Consider the following 12,098-nt stretch of genomic DNA (forward strand, 5'->3'; position numbering starts at 1 on the left):
TGAGAGGGTAGGAAATGCCAGGCTTGCCAAGAGTCCAGACCCCTACCTCCAACGGCCCCAGTCAGGGAATGGGAAAAACCCCAAGGGCCCTGGTCAAGAATACACATTGATTTTGCTGGCCCTTTCCATGGCCAAACTTTCCTAGTGGTTGTCGACGCATTCTCTAAATGGTTAGAGATCATACTCATGAAATCCACTACAGCGAGGCAGTAATCGCAGCCCTGCGCCACTTATTCGCAACCCACGGGTTGCCTGACACTCTGGTGTCCGACAACGGGCCGCAATTCCACGGCAGCCCAGTTCGAAGAATACTTGGCAGAGGAGGGCACCCGACATGCCCTATCCGCGCCTTTCCACCCTGCGTTGAATGGCCTTGCAGAGCGTTCCGACCGGAGCGCTAAGGAGGCATTGTCCAGGCTCAAACCAGGGGACTGGCAAACAAAATAGACTTCTTTCTGGCCGTTCAGCACAGAACCCCAAGCACGGCTACCAGAAGCCCAGCCAATTACTGATGGGATGGGAAACTCCGGTGCCCACTTGACCGCTTGAGTCCCCATTACACACCAGAGGGTTACAAGGGGAAATAGACAAAACAAGGGAATTGGACATAGGCGATCGAGTGGGCCCGAACTATGGGGACGGCCCAAGTTGGCTCAAGGGCAAATAATAAAACAACTGGCCCAAAGTCATACTTGGTCGAATTACAAGATAACCGAGTATGGAGGCGCCACATAGATCAGATAAGGAAACGAATAACTGAACAACCAACCAACGAGACAGGTATGACCAATCCTTATTTGAACCCACAGCTGACCATGACCCGGGAGGCGCAAGACTTAGCTGAGGTCCCGGAGGTCCAGCGACGCCATCAGGTTCCCGAGGGAAACAGCAGGAAAATTAAAAGTAATCCAGGCCGGATGGCCAAGAAAAAGAATCTGCAATAATCCAGAGCCCATGGCTCAGAGAAAGAGCTGGAGGAGAAAACAGACCCTCCGAACAGCTCAAAACACAACCCAGAACTGAACCGCGCAGGTCTGAAAGAACTAGGAGACGCCCAGGTTATTTGCGTGACTACGTCGAAAAATAACATGTAAATAAAATGTAAATAGAGGCAAAGTGTTTTCTGGGAGGGGAGGAGTGTTATGTATTCTTGTCTGTACCTTTAAATATTTGAGCGGGAAATCAGCACGTTGCTGATTGGACGAAGCCACCAGTAGAACTGTATAAAAGGAGAGGTTTTTCCCCAGCCTGTTGCTGGGTTCACCATATATTAAAGAGCTGTTGTCACTACCCTGGTCTCCAGCCTCGTTACTTCCAGAACTTAACAAAATACTTATCTAATGTAAATTGATCACCAAGATATGAAAAAGTTGTTGAGACTGTAGAAAGAGTACAGAGAAGAACAACAAAGGTGATTATGGGATTGGAGGATGAAATATGAAAAAGAGTTGCAGGAATTGGGTATGTCTAGTTTAATAAAAAGAAGGATTAGAAGTGGTGTGATAATAATGTCCCAATATATAAGAGGTTGCCACAAGGAAGAGAGGGGGTGGATGTCAACCTATTATCCAAAGCATCTGAAATCAGGACAAGAAGCAATGAGTGGAAACAAATCAAGAAGAGAAGCAACCTAGAATTAAGGAGAAATTTCCTGACAGAACAATTAATCAGTGAACAACTTGCCTCCAAAAGCTGTGGGTGCTCCATCATTGGAAGTTTTTAAGAAGATATTAGACAACCATTTGTCTGAAATGGTATAGAGTTTTCTGCTTAAGCAGGGGATTGGACTAAGAAGATCTCCAAGATTCCTTCCAAATCTGTTATTATATCAATGCTGAACAACTACTCTTTACTGATACCATTTGGTCTTTAAATACCTAGAAAACATCCAAAGAAATGCTATCCAGAAAATGTAACTGAGTTCAAATACGTTAACCAAAACAATATGTCAAAACATTTGCAAAATGGATGAAGATATTTTCATCCTGAATTGGATTGACCTGGAATGATGATGACAACAATGATACGTATACATTTATTCTAGGAGCCAGAACTCAAAGTAGCAACCAGGTGTCTATTGATGTTATAGTTTTTCTAGAAACCATATGATTCACATTATTTGCCATGAACACACACACACACACCCAAATCAAGCAAGGAAAAACAAAACCTAGTTATTGGCGTTGAAAAAGGCAAACTGGAAATGAGAAGAAGGTGTAGGATTGGGTAAAAAGCTTCAGTGTTCAGTGGCAATTACAGTTTGCTTTTCTAACACTGGATTTAATTTTTTTTATTGGAACATCATCTTTCCCTTGTATATAATATACACTTTGTATTTCCCATTTAGATTAAATTAATTATTTCTTAAAAATAACAACTGAATCATGTATGATGCTGTATTAAGTCTACATCTCAGTCAACATTCATAACTGAGGTTTGTCAATATTGGGTTGGTTAATAAATAGCAACATGAGCAAACATTCTGAAAAGTTGTAGTTGCATTTCTTAATACTGACAATTTAAACTTTAGTCATTAGGTGACCCAAAAAGCATGTCTTGATAAGCAAGTAAGGAGAAAAATATCTCTATGTATTAATAATATTGTAATTTTCTTTTAAAAAAATAGAAACCTGTTTGGCAATACGTCTACTTTATTTATTTATTTATTAAATTTCTATAGCTGTCCATCTCAATCCATTTGACTCAGCTTAGTTGCAGATAAAGTAAATTGTGTTGGAAATGGTCAATATAACCACCACAAGTAAACTCATTCATGGATGGCTGAAGCCATTCATGAATGGTCTTTGTGAATAGAAACTGCTGAATCCAAAATACTTTAATTTATTTTTTTAGAAAAAAGTTCTGTCAGGATAAAGAAGGCAAGATTTCACACTAGAAATGCTAATTGGGACATTAGGCCTGTTTCTTCTTTTTACTCTGCTAGGAAGAGCATTCCTTCCATTCCTTCTTATTCAAAACATGTCAGGAACAAATACATTCAGACAGGGAACTTAATATTCATGAGTTAAGGTATTTCTGTGTCTTAATAATGCAGAATATGTGGTGGTGATACATACTGACAAGACACTGAATTATATTATGCAAGAGAAATCTTGTGAGCATGAAAAGCATGAAAACCGAATGTAATTGTAAAGTCCAAAATCTTGATTTTTATCTTTATTTGAAAATGTTAACTGTTTTTTAATTTATACTTTTATTCCTGCATTTACATTATATGGTTTTTTGATGATGTTGTAAACTGCTCTGAGTCACCTAGTGGAGATGGACAGCGTAGAAATTAAATAAATAAATAAATCTTAACTATTGTTAAGATTTTTATCAATGGATTAGTCTTGTAACATTCTAGGCATGAAGACAAATGCATCAGTGGTGGGTGTTAGATTCGGGCAATAACGAGGCAGGAGACCAGGATAGTGACAACAGCTCTTTACTATATGGTGAACCCAGCAACTCGGGCTGGGAAAAACCTCTCCTTAAATACAGTTTAGCCGGAGGCTTCAACCAATCAGCAACGTGCTTGTTTCCCGCCAAACTATTTAAAGATACATTACACTCCTTCCCTCCCAGAAAACACTTTACCATTATTTACATGAGATTTACATATTATTTTTCAACGTAATCACGCAAGTAGACTGGGCGTCTCCTGACTCTTTCGGACCTGCGCAATTCATTCTCTGGGAGTGAGTCGAGCTGACCGGAGGGACTGTCTGTTCCTCTCAGCTCCTCCTCTGGGCCATCCGGCCCTGGATTATTTGCAGAGTCGTCCCTGCTGTTTTCTGATGGAACCTGTTGGCGTCGCTGGACCTCCTGGAAGTCAGATAAGTCCCGCGTTTGCCCCGGGTTTGAGTCAGCTGTGGATTCAAACATTGTATAGTCAGGGCCTGTTTCGTCTAATTCGGATTGTTCGGTTTCCTTATTTGGTCTATGTGGCGTTTCCATACCCGGCCATCCTTTATCTCCACTAAATATGATTTGGGACCTGTAATTTCTAGGATTTTTCCTGCTAACCAGGTCGGGCCTTCGCTATAGTTGTGTGCCCACACTCGGTCGCCTATTTCCATCCCTCTTGTCTTACCGAGTGCCCCCTTGTAACCGTCTGGTGTGTAGTTCGGGTTTAAACGGTCTAGTGGGCACCTGAGTTTCCGACCCATTAATAACTCTGCTGGGCTTCTGCCAGTTGTGACACAGGGGGTTCTGTGTTGGACGGCCAGGAAGGTATCGATTTTTGTTTGCCAGTCGCCTGGCTTGATTCTGGACAATGCCTCTTTGCGCCCGGACGGAACGTTCTGCAAGGGCATTCGTCGATGGGTGGAAAGCCGCAGAGAGGACATGCCGGATGACCTCTTCTGCCAAGTACCCCTCGAACTGGGTTGCCGTGAATTGCGGGCCGTTATCGGATAGTAACGTGTCGGGCAACCCATGGGTTACAAATAGGTGCCGAGGACTGAGATCACCGCCTCGCTGTCATGGATCTCATGAGAATGATTTCCAGCCATTTGGAGTAGGCATCGACTACCACCAGAAAGGTTTGGCCATGGAAGGCCGCAAAATCGATGTGGATCCTAGACCAGGGCCCTTGGGGTTTCTCCCATTCCGAATGGGGGCCGCTAGGGGGGTCTGGACTCCTGGCAGGCCTGACATTTCCCTACCCTCTCAGCAATTTCTGAGTCCATTAAGGGCCACCACACATAGCTTCTCGCTAGACCCTTCATCCTCACGATCCCTGGGTGACCTTCGTGAAGGAGATCCAATACCTTTTTTCTCAATTTCTCTGGGATCACCACTCGATCCCTCCATAGCAGGCACCCCCCTTGAGCCGAAAGTTCCCCCTGTTTCTTTACAAACTCTTTAAAATGCTCGCCCGGCGCAGCGGGCCACCCTCTTTGTACCCAACCAATTACAGTTCGTATTGTAATGTCCTTATACGAAGCCCGAGCCACCTCTTTGGATGTGACTGGGCCAGAGTCCCAAGAGTCAATTAGCAGAACTAGTATCCCCGGAGTGGGGTCTTCAATAGTCTCTGGTAACGGGCATCTGCTCAGTGCATCTGCATGCCCTAATTCCTTTCCTGGCCGGTGTAGCAATTTGTAAGAATACGCTGCCAGGAAGATAGTCCATCGGGTCAGTCTTTGCGAAAGTGCCACGGGCGTTGGGCGGTCGCCTGCCAGCAGACCTAGCAAAGGTCTATGGTCCGTGATGATTTCAAAATCACGACCAAATACATACTCATGGAATTTCTTCACCCCTGAGACTATAGCCAAGGCTTCCTTATCAAGCTGGCTATAATTCCTTTCAGTTGATGACATGGTTCGGGAGTAGTATGCAATAGGGGCTTCTGTGCCATTTGGTAACCGGTGGCTGAGCACAGCCCCCACCCCATAGGGAGATGCATCGCAGCTCAACACTAATGGCAGCGTGCCATTGTATTGGATAAGGAGGCTATCACTCGTTAGGAGATTCTTTACCCCTTCGAATGCCCTAGCTTCCGCCTTTCCCCAAGACCATGCAGCCGACTTTGCGAGTAATTTATGCAGCGCTCGGCTACTGTTGCCTTATTCTTTAAGAATACTGCGAGAAGTTGACCAGACCTAAGAATGCCTGTAACTCTGTTTTGGTTTTTGGAACCGGGCCTTCCTGATGGCCTGCATTGCTCTCAGTGGGTGAATCCTTCCCTGTCTATCCGTAGCCCAGGAATTCCACAGACTCAACCCCGATCTGGCATTTGTTTAGTTTAACCGTGAGACCGCAGACCGGAAAATGCCCAAAACTTTTCGCAGCCTTACCCTAATTCCTCTAGATTTTCAGCGGATACCAGTACATCGTCAAAGTATGGTACCACCCCTGGAGGCTGCAACAGCCGCCTCCATCAGGTTCTGAAATAACCCTGAGCCACACTGACCCCAAACTGTAATCGGGTACACTTAAACGCCCCTCTGTGAGTCACAATTGTCTGCGCTTCGGCTGTGCTGCTGTCTACGGGCAGCTGTTGATAGGCTTGGGCCAGGTCTAGCTTGGCAAAAACTTGCCCGTGCCCCATTGAGTGCAGCAAGTGCTGTACCACCGAACGGGTAAGCACTCTTTGCAACGCTTTGTTAAGCGTTGTTGTAGTCAGCGCAACCGGACCGATCCGTCCGGTTTGACTGGGGTGACTATGGGGTCTCCCACTAGCATGGTCAACTGGCACTAGAATTCCTGATTTACTAGTTTGTCCAGTTCCCGTCAATCCTGGGCTTTAGGGCTAACGGTACCCTCCTAGCCTTTAGACGGATAGGGCAACTTGGGGTCTAAGTTAAAGGATATCGGGGTCCCCTTGTACTTGCCCAGGCAGTCTTTGAAAACGCCCCAAACTCCTTCGTGAGTGCGTCTTTGAGGTCGACTGCTTTCTGAAGATTCCGGTCACCCCATGCCCAATGCTCGAACCAGTCCAGTCCCAACAAGCTTGGCAGGGTCCCATCGACGATGGTGATGGGCAGAGTTTTCTTGTAGTGTCCATATTGGACGTGGACGGACGTTACCCCTCGAACAGGGATGCGATTCCCCTGGTAGTCCTGTACTTTTAGTCTTTGTGGTTGCAGCTTGCGCTTTGCGATGGCGGGTAAGGCTCTCACGAGGTTGTCCCAGGACATGATCATGATCGATGAGCCGGTGTCCACCTCCAGTCGGCACGGCACCCCCTCAATTGTTGCTTTTGTGAAGATTTTCTTTTCTAGGCGAGTTGATGCGTGACCCACTCTCACGACAGTTTGGTTTAATTTCGCGCCTTTTTTAAACTGACCACTCTGGGCCGCCTGCCGCTCCCCGCCTGGTTGGCTGGTTTGAATTTTTGGCGGGAAGGTTGGGGAGCTTGACAGACCTGTGCTAGGTGCCCTTCCTTTCGCATCGCCGACATGTTGCATCTTAAATCTGCATTGTTGTCGTTGGTGTTGCCCTCCGCAACTGCGCAGTCGCCCGTCGTCTTTCTCCGCCTCCCGTGTGGAAGACTCTTCCTCGCCCTCCCTCCGATTCGCCTGGACCTCTTCACTGTGGACCGGGTTGATTTCGCACCAGCCGTTGGTGTGACCTGCTTTTGTAAGGTCTCTGCCGCTTGGTGGACATCTCGTGAGCCCTGGCTTGGCCCAGGCGTTGCCAGCGCAGGTTGCTTTTAGCCAGCAGCCGCCTCGCAAACGGATGTCCCTGACCCAGCGGATGAGTTGCTCCAGCAATGCCTCGCCCAAGTCTCGATACTCACAATGTTTTGAGGCTTTTCTTAGGGCGCCATGTATGCACTAATAGACTCGCCTTCTTGCTGTCTGCGCTCCCGAATTCAAACGCTGCACATACTTGGATGGCATCGGTGCTAAATGCGCTTTCAGCAGAGTTTGTAGAGTTTGCCACGGTACCGACTGTACCGGCGTTGGCTCAGCCAGGATTCTGCGTGTGTCGAAAACTTCTGGACCGCAGTGGCTCAGAAATAGGCTCGCTTCCTGTTGTCGGAAACCCTTGAGTTCGCTTGCTCGAGGAAACACTCGAAGCGAGCCATGTATGACCCCCATTTCTCCTTGGCTGGGTCGAATGGCGCTGGCGGTGTGTAGCCGGACATCGCTGCTTTCCGCCCTTGTTTTGCTGGGTTCGCGTCTTCCTGGTGAGTTCAGCTCTTTTCCTGGCACTCTTAGCCTCGAAATCCCACCTTCGTCGCCAGTGTTAGATTCGGGCAATAACGAGGCAGGAGACCAGGATAGTGACAACAGCTCTTTACTATATGGTGAACCCAGCAACTCGGGCTGGGAAAAACCTCTCCTTAAATACAGTTTAGCCGGAGGCTTCAACCAATCAGCAACGTGCTTGTTTCCCGCCAAGCTATTTAAAGATACATTACAGTGGGATTCAAATTTTTTTACTAATGGTTCTGTGGGTGTGGTTTGGTGGGTGTGGCATGGTGTGGCTTGGTGGGCGTGGCAGGGGATGGATACTGAAAAACCTCCATGTCCACCCCACTCCAGGGAAAGGATACTGTAAAATCTCAATTTTCATCTCATCCCACTCCAGGGGAAGGAAAGGATACTGTAAAATACCCATTTCCACCCACTCCAGGGGAAGGGAAGGATACTGTAAAATACCCATTTCCACCCCACCCCACTAACCTGCTTTCCAGCTTCATGTGCAGGGCAACAAAAGAAGACCCAGCCGATCAGCTGGGACTCAAACAGCTGGGACTCGGGAAATAGTGAATAGGGGCGGGGCCAAGCAGAGGTGGTATTTGCCAGTTCTCCAAACTACTTAAAATTTCTGCTACTGGTTCTCCAGAACCGGTCAGAACTGGCTGAATACCAACTCTGAAATGCATTGGTAAAAAATAACCAGCCAGAAATTTCTGATTGGAAGTCAAAAGGTTATATCTCTTATCATCTTAGCATTACTTAAAACCTTTTAGATCTTTTGCAACTGTAACATTGTGCAGTAAGAGCATAAAATGTCCACATTTAATTAAATGTAAATGCAAATACTGTATATATATTATAAAGGAAGAAATCACAATAAATATTTTGTTACAAAACAGTTCAAACCAGTCATAAATAAATTGCAAACTGCAGGGGAATTTGTTGAACACCTGATGGATAAAATTGTTCAGATGGATTCTCAGTTTGAGTCAAAGTGTGGGAGAGGTCCATTAAAAAGCCGTGGTGGCAAAGTGGTTAGAATGTAGTACTGCAGACTACTTCTGCTGACTGCTGGCTGCCAGCAATTTGGCAGTTCAAATCTCATCAGGCTTGAGGTTGATTCAGCCTTTCATCCTTCCAAAGTCGATAAAATGAGGACCCAGATTGGTGGGAGCAATATGCTGACTCTGTAAACCACTTACTGTAGAGAGGGCTGTAAATCACTGTAAAGTGATATATAAGTCTAAGTGCTATTGCTATTGGAGTTACTGGAGAATGAACTTGTCAGATTATCTGGGAATGGTTTGACTGTATTGGACCTGAAGTAGTGCTCAGGATCCTTGGGGTGTTAAGCAGGTTGTTACCTGCTTATTAGATCCCTGCCCTTCCTAGTTAGTGAAACACTCCAGGACGGTGACCTGCAGGTGGTCCAAGCAGTGATTAATGCATTGTTGCAGGACAGTGTTTCTGGCAGCATTTAAATGAAAAGAAAAATCCAAACCTTTTAAAAAAACTGATTAAATGATTAATTTGGTAATGCATGAGATTCAGACATCAATATAAGTTTTTTGTCATGTACTGTATGTTGTCAAGTATAGAAAATCAGGGGTCTAGGCAATTCAAATGAATTTGTAGATGCATTGTAAGCTAAAGCTCTCAACAAGAATCTGAACTAATGGTCAAAGCAAATTGGCAGTAGACAGTCAATTGATTTCAAGGTTGGCTGGACTTATGTCTCTTATAGGCACAAAGTGACTCAAGACTGATGACATACTTGACTTCTGTCTTGGGCTCATCCTGGTCACCTGTTATATATATAGTTCAATCAATTCCAGACCTCTTTCTTTATTGAATGTTCATTACAACCTTTTTACATCAATATTTGCAATACTTGTAAAATAGAATTAAAAACTATTTATCCCATGGTGATACATGAGAGATAGTAGATATATCTTGAATATTATTGGTAATACCAGTATAAATTAGAATAATCAGACGGCAATGATTATCTTTCTTGAGGCTGTGAAAACTATTTATAATTTCAAATGGTATTTCATAGTTATGACTCTAAGAAAATTAATTATGCCTCTAAATCTTTACATGGACTTAGTGTATTGATAAAGAACAAGAAATCAACATCACAGTAATTTTTTAAATCACAAAACTATAATATACCATAATAAGGGGGACTGTACAAGCTGTCCTCTATATCATTTCTCAGTCTTAATGGCATTAGAGCCACTGATAAAGAAGATAAGTGAAGAAAAACAAACAACTCAAAATTATAAACTGAATGCATATGATACTGATATTTAATCCAAGGATGAAGTTTAATGTAATAGCTGAAAATATTAAATACCTAGGAATTTACATCAAAAAAATAAAAATAATTATTTACATAACTGAAAAATTATAATGATAGCCATTTTTAGATGGAGAAAATTGAAACTATATTTATTTATTTGTTTGTTTGTTTGTCAACAAATACAAGAAAACAAGTAACAAGAGTAGACACAGACACGGACACATGAAAAATTTTTGGCACAAAAAAAAAGATATAAATTGGCAAAACATAGTCATAAACACATAGAATGATTACATATAATTGGGAACAGTAGGACAGGGATGGTAGGCATGCTGGTGCGCTTATGCACATCCCCTTAGGGACCTCTTAAGAAACATGTAAGGTCCACAGTAGAGGTGGAGATTCTCAGTCATCCAGGTCATGGTTGTCCCAAAGGTGCTTTTTTTCAAGAGGCAACGAGACTTTCTGTTTTTTGTTTGAAGACTTTTCTCTTCTCGTCCAAGAAGTTTCTTCAGCTCTGACTGGATCGTGGGAAATGGAGAGATTTATACTCTTTGCAGACAGCTGGTTATTTGCATATTTTGTTGTTTTCAAAAGAGTGGCCTGTATCTTTTAATTGCAGATGGTGAACAAACACATCAGGACTAGATTCAGCAGTCCATCTGCAGTTAAAAGTCACAGTCACCTCTTTTGAAGACAACAAAGTCCATATTTTGGACAGAGAGGATCTCTGGTTTGAAAGAGGGGTTAAAAAGGCCATCTATGTTACAACTGAACAGCCCTCTGTTCAGAGGGGTATCATCTATCTCCAATCTACAACACAGTCCTTTCAACAGTTCCAAGAAGACTCCATACCAATTTGCACCACCCAGGTGACCCTGATGACACAGATAAACCTCCAAGTGACCTTAACAACCCACTAAAAGAATGCAAATGTCCAGCTGTCTGCAAGGAGCATAAATCCTTTTGTACTACCCAGTCAGAGCTGAAGAAGCTTCTTGGATGAGAAGTGAAACATCTTCAAAGAAAAACCAGAAAGTCCAGTTGCCTCTTGAAAAAAGCACCCTTGGGACATGGAATTAAATGATTAATAGAGACAAGTAACACATTTTTATGGCCTAAGAAAAATGGAAGATTATATTCAGGATGCTGGACCAATAATAGGCAATGATGCTTATAAATTGCCAACTATTTTTTTCTTTTTTCCCTTTTTACTTTCCCTTTCTCTTTTGTATCTTTTTTCTTTTTCTTAAAAAAATCAATTAAAATATAATTAACAACTATTACCAGTGCTATTTCCCACAATTTTCAATACCAATGATTCAAAGAAATATGTACTTCAGCATACAATTTCTTATATTGAGTGTGCCTGCGGTATCATTTTATATATCATGGGCAAAATTATTATTAAAACTAAATTAGAATTAATTATGAAATATTGTGGCATACCTTTTCAAATTTTCTCAAAAGCATCCATCTAAAACTAATAATTAACTAAGCAATGTCACTGAGATGATAATATTAACCAACTTGATAGTACAATCTGGAAAGATTTAATTAATGAGATGTAATTTGAAGGAGTTGGAGAGCTATCTCTGAATTATTTTAATTGGCCATTTTTGATGCTTGCCAAAATTGATTTAAAATGTTCCTATAAAAGCTAACTCATAAAGTTCAGATTCCAAGTTTCTCCCCCTCTTCTTTTGAATAGTTTTGGAGAACCTGTTATATTTGATATAAGATTTTTTTCTAATATTGGAGTACAGGTAGTTCTTAACTTACAACTGATCATTACTGATTGTTTGAAGTTATGACCCCTCAAAGATACTTAAAACATGGTTTTGAAATTCTAACACTATGGTTCCCTCATGGGGACATGATTGTATTTTGAGCACTGGGCAACCAGCCCATATTTGTGACTGGCTGAGGGACTCTGGGAGTTGAAGTCCACAAGTCTTAAAGGGACCAAGGTTGGAGACCCTTGCTTTAGCAAGTATAAATTGGATATCTTCAATATCCATAAACATGGGCTCTGGACACACATCCCCCCCCCTACAAAACTGACAGCATATAAAATATGGCAAATCTTGGTGTTTACTATTTTAATACATCTTGCTTGTAAAAAAACTTATTTT

The sequence above is a fragment of the Ahaetulla prasina genome, chromosome 8 (assembly GCF_028640845.1).
Source record: "Ahaetulla prasina isolate Xishuangbanna chromosome 8, ASM2864084v1, whole genome shotgun sequence".
Lineage (NCBI taxonomy): Eukaryota > Metazoa > Chordata > Lepidosauria > Squamata > Colubridae > Ahaetulla > Ahaetulla prasina.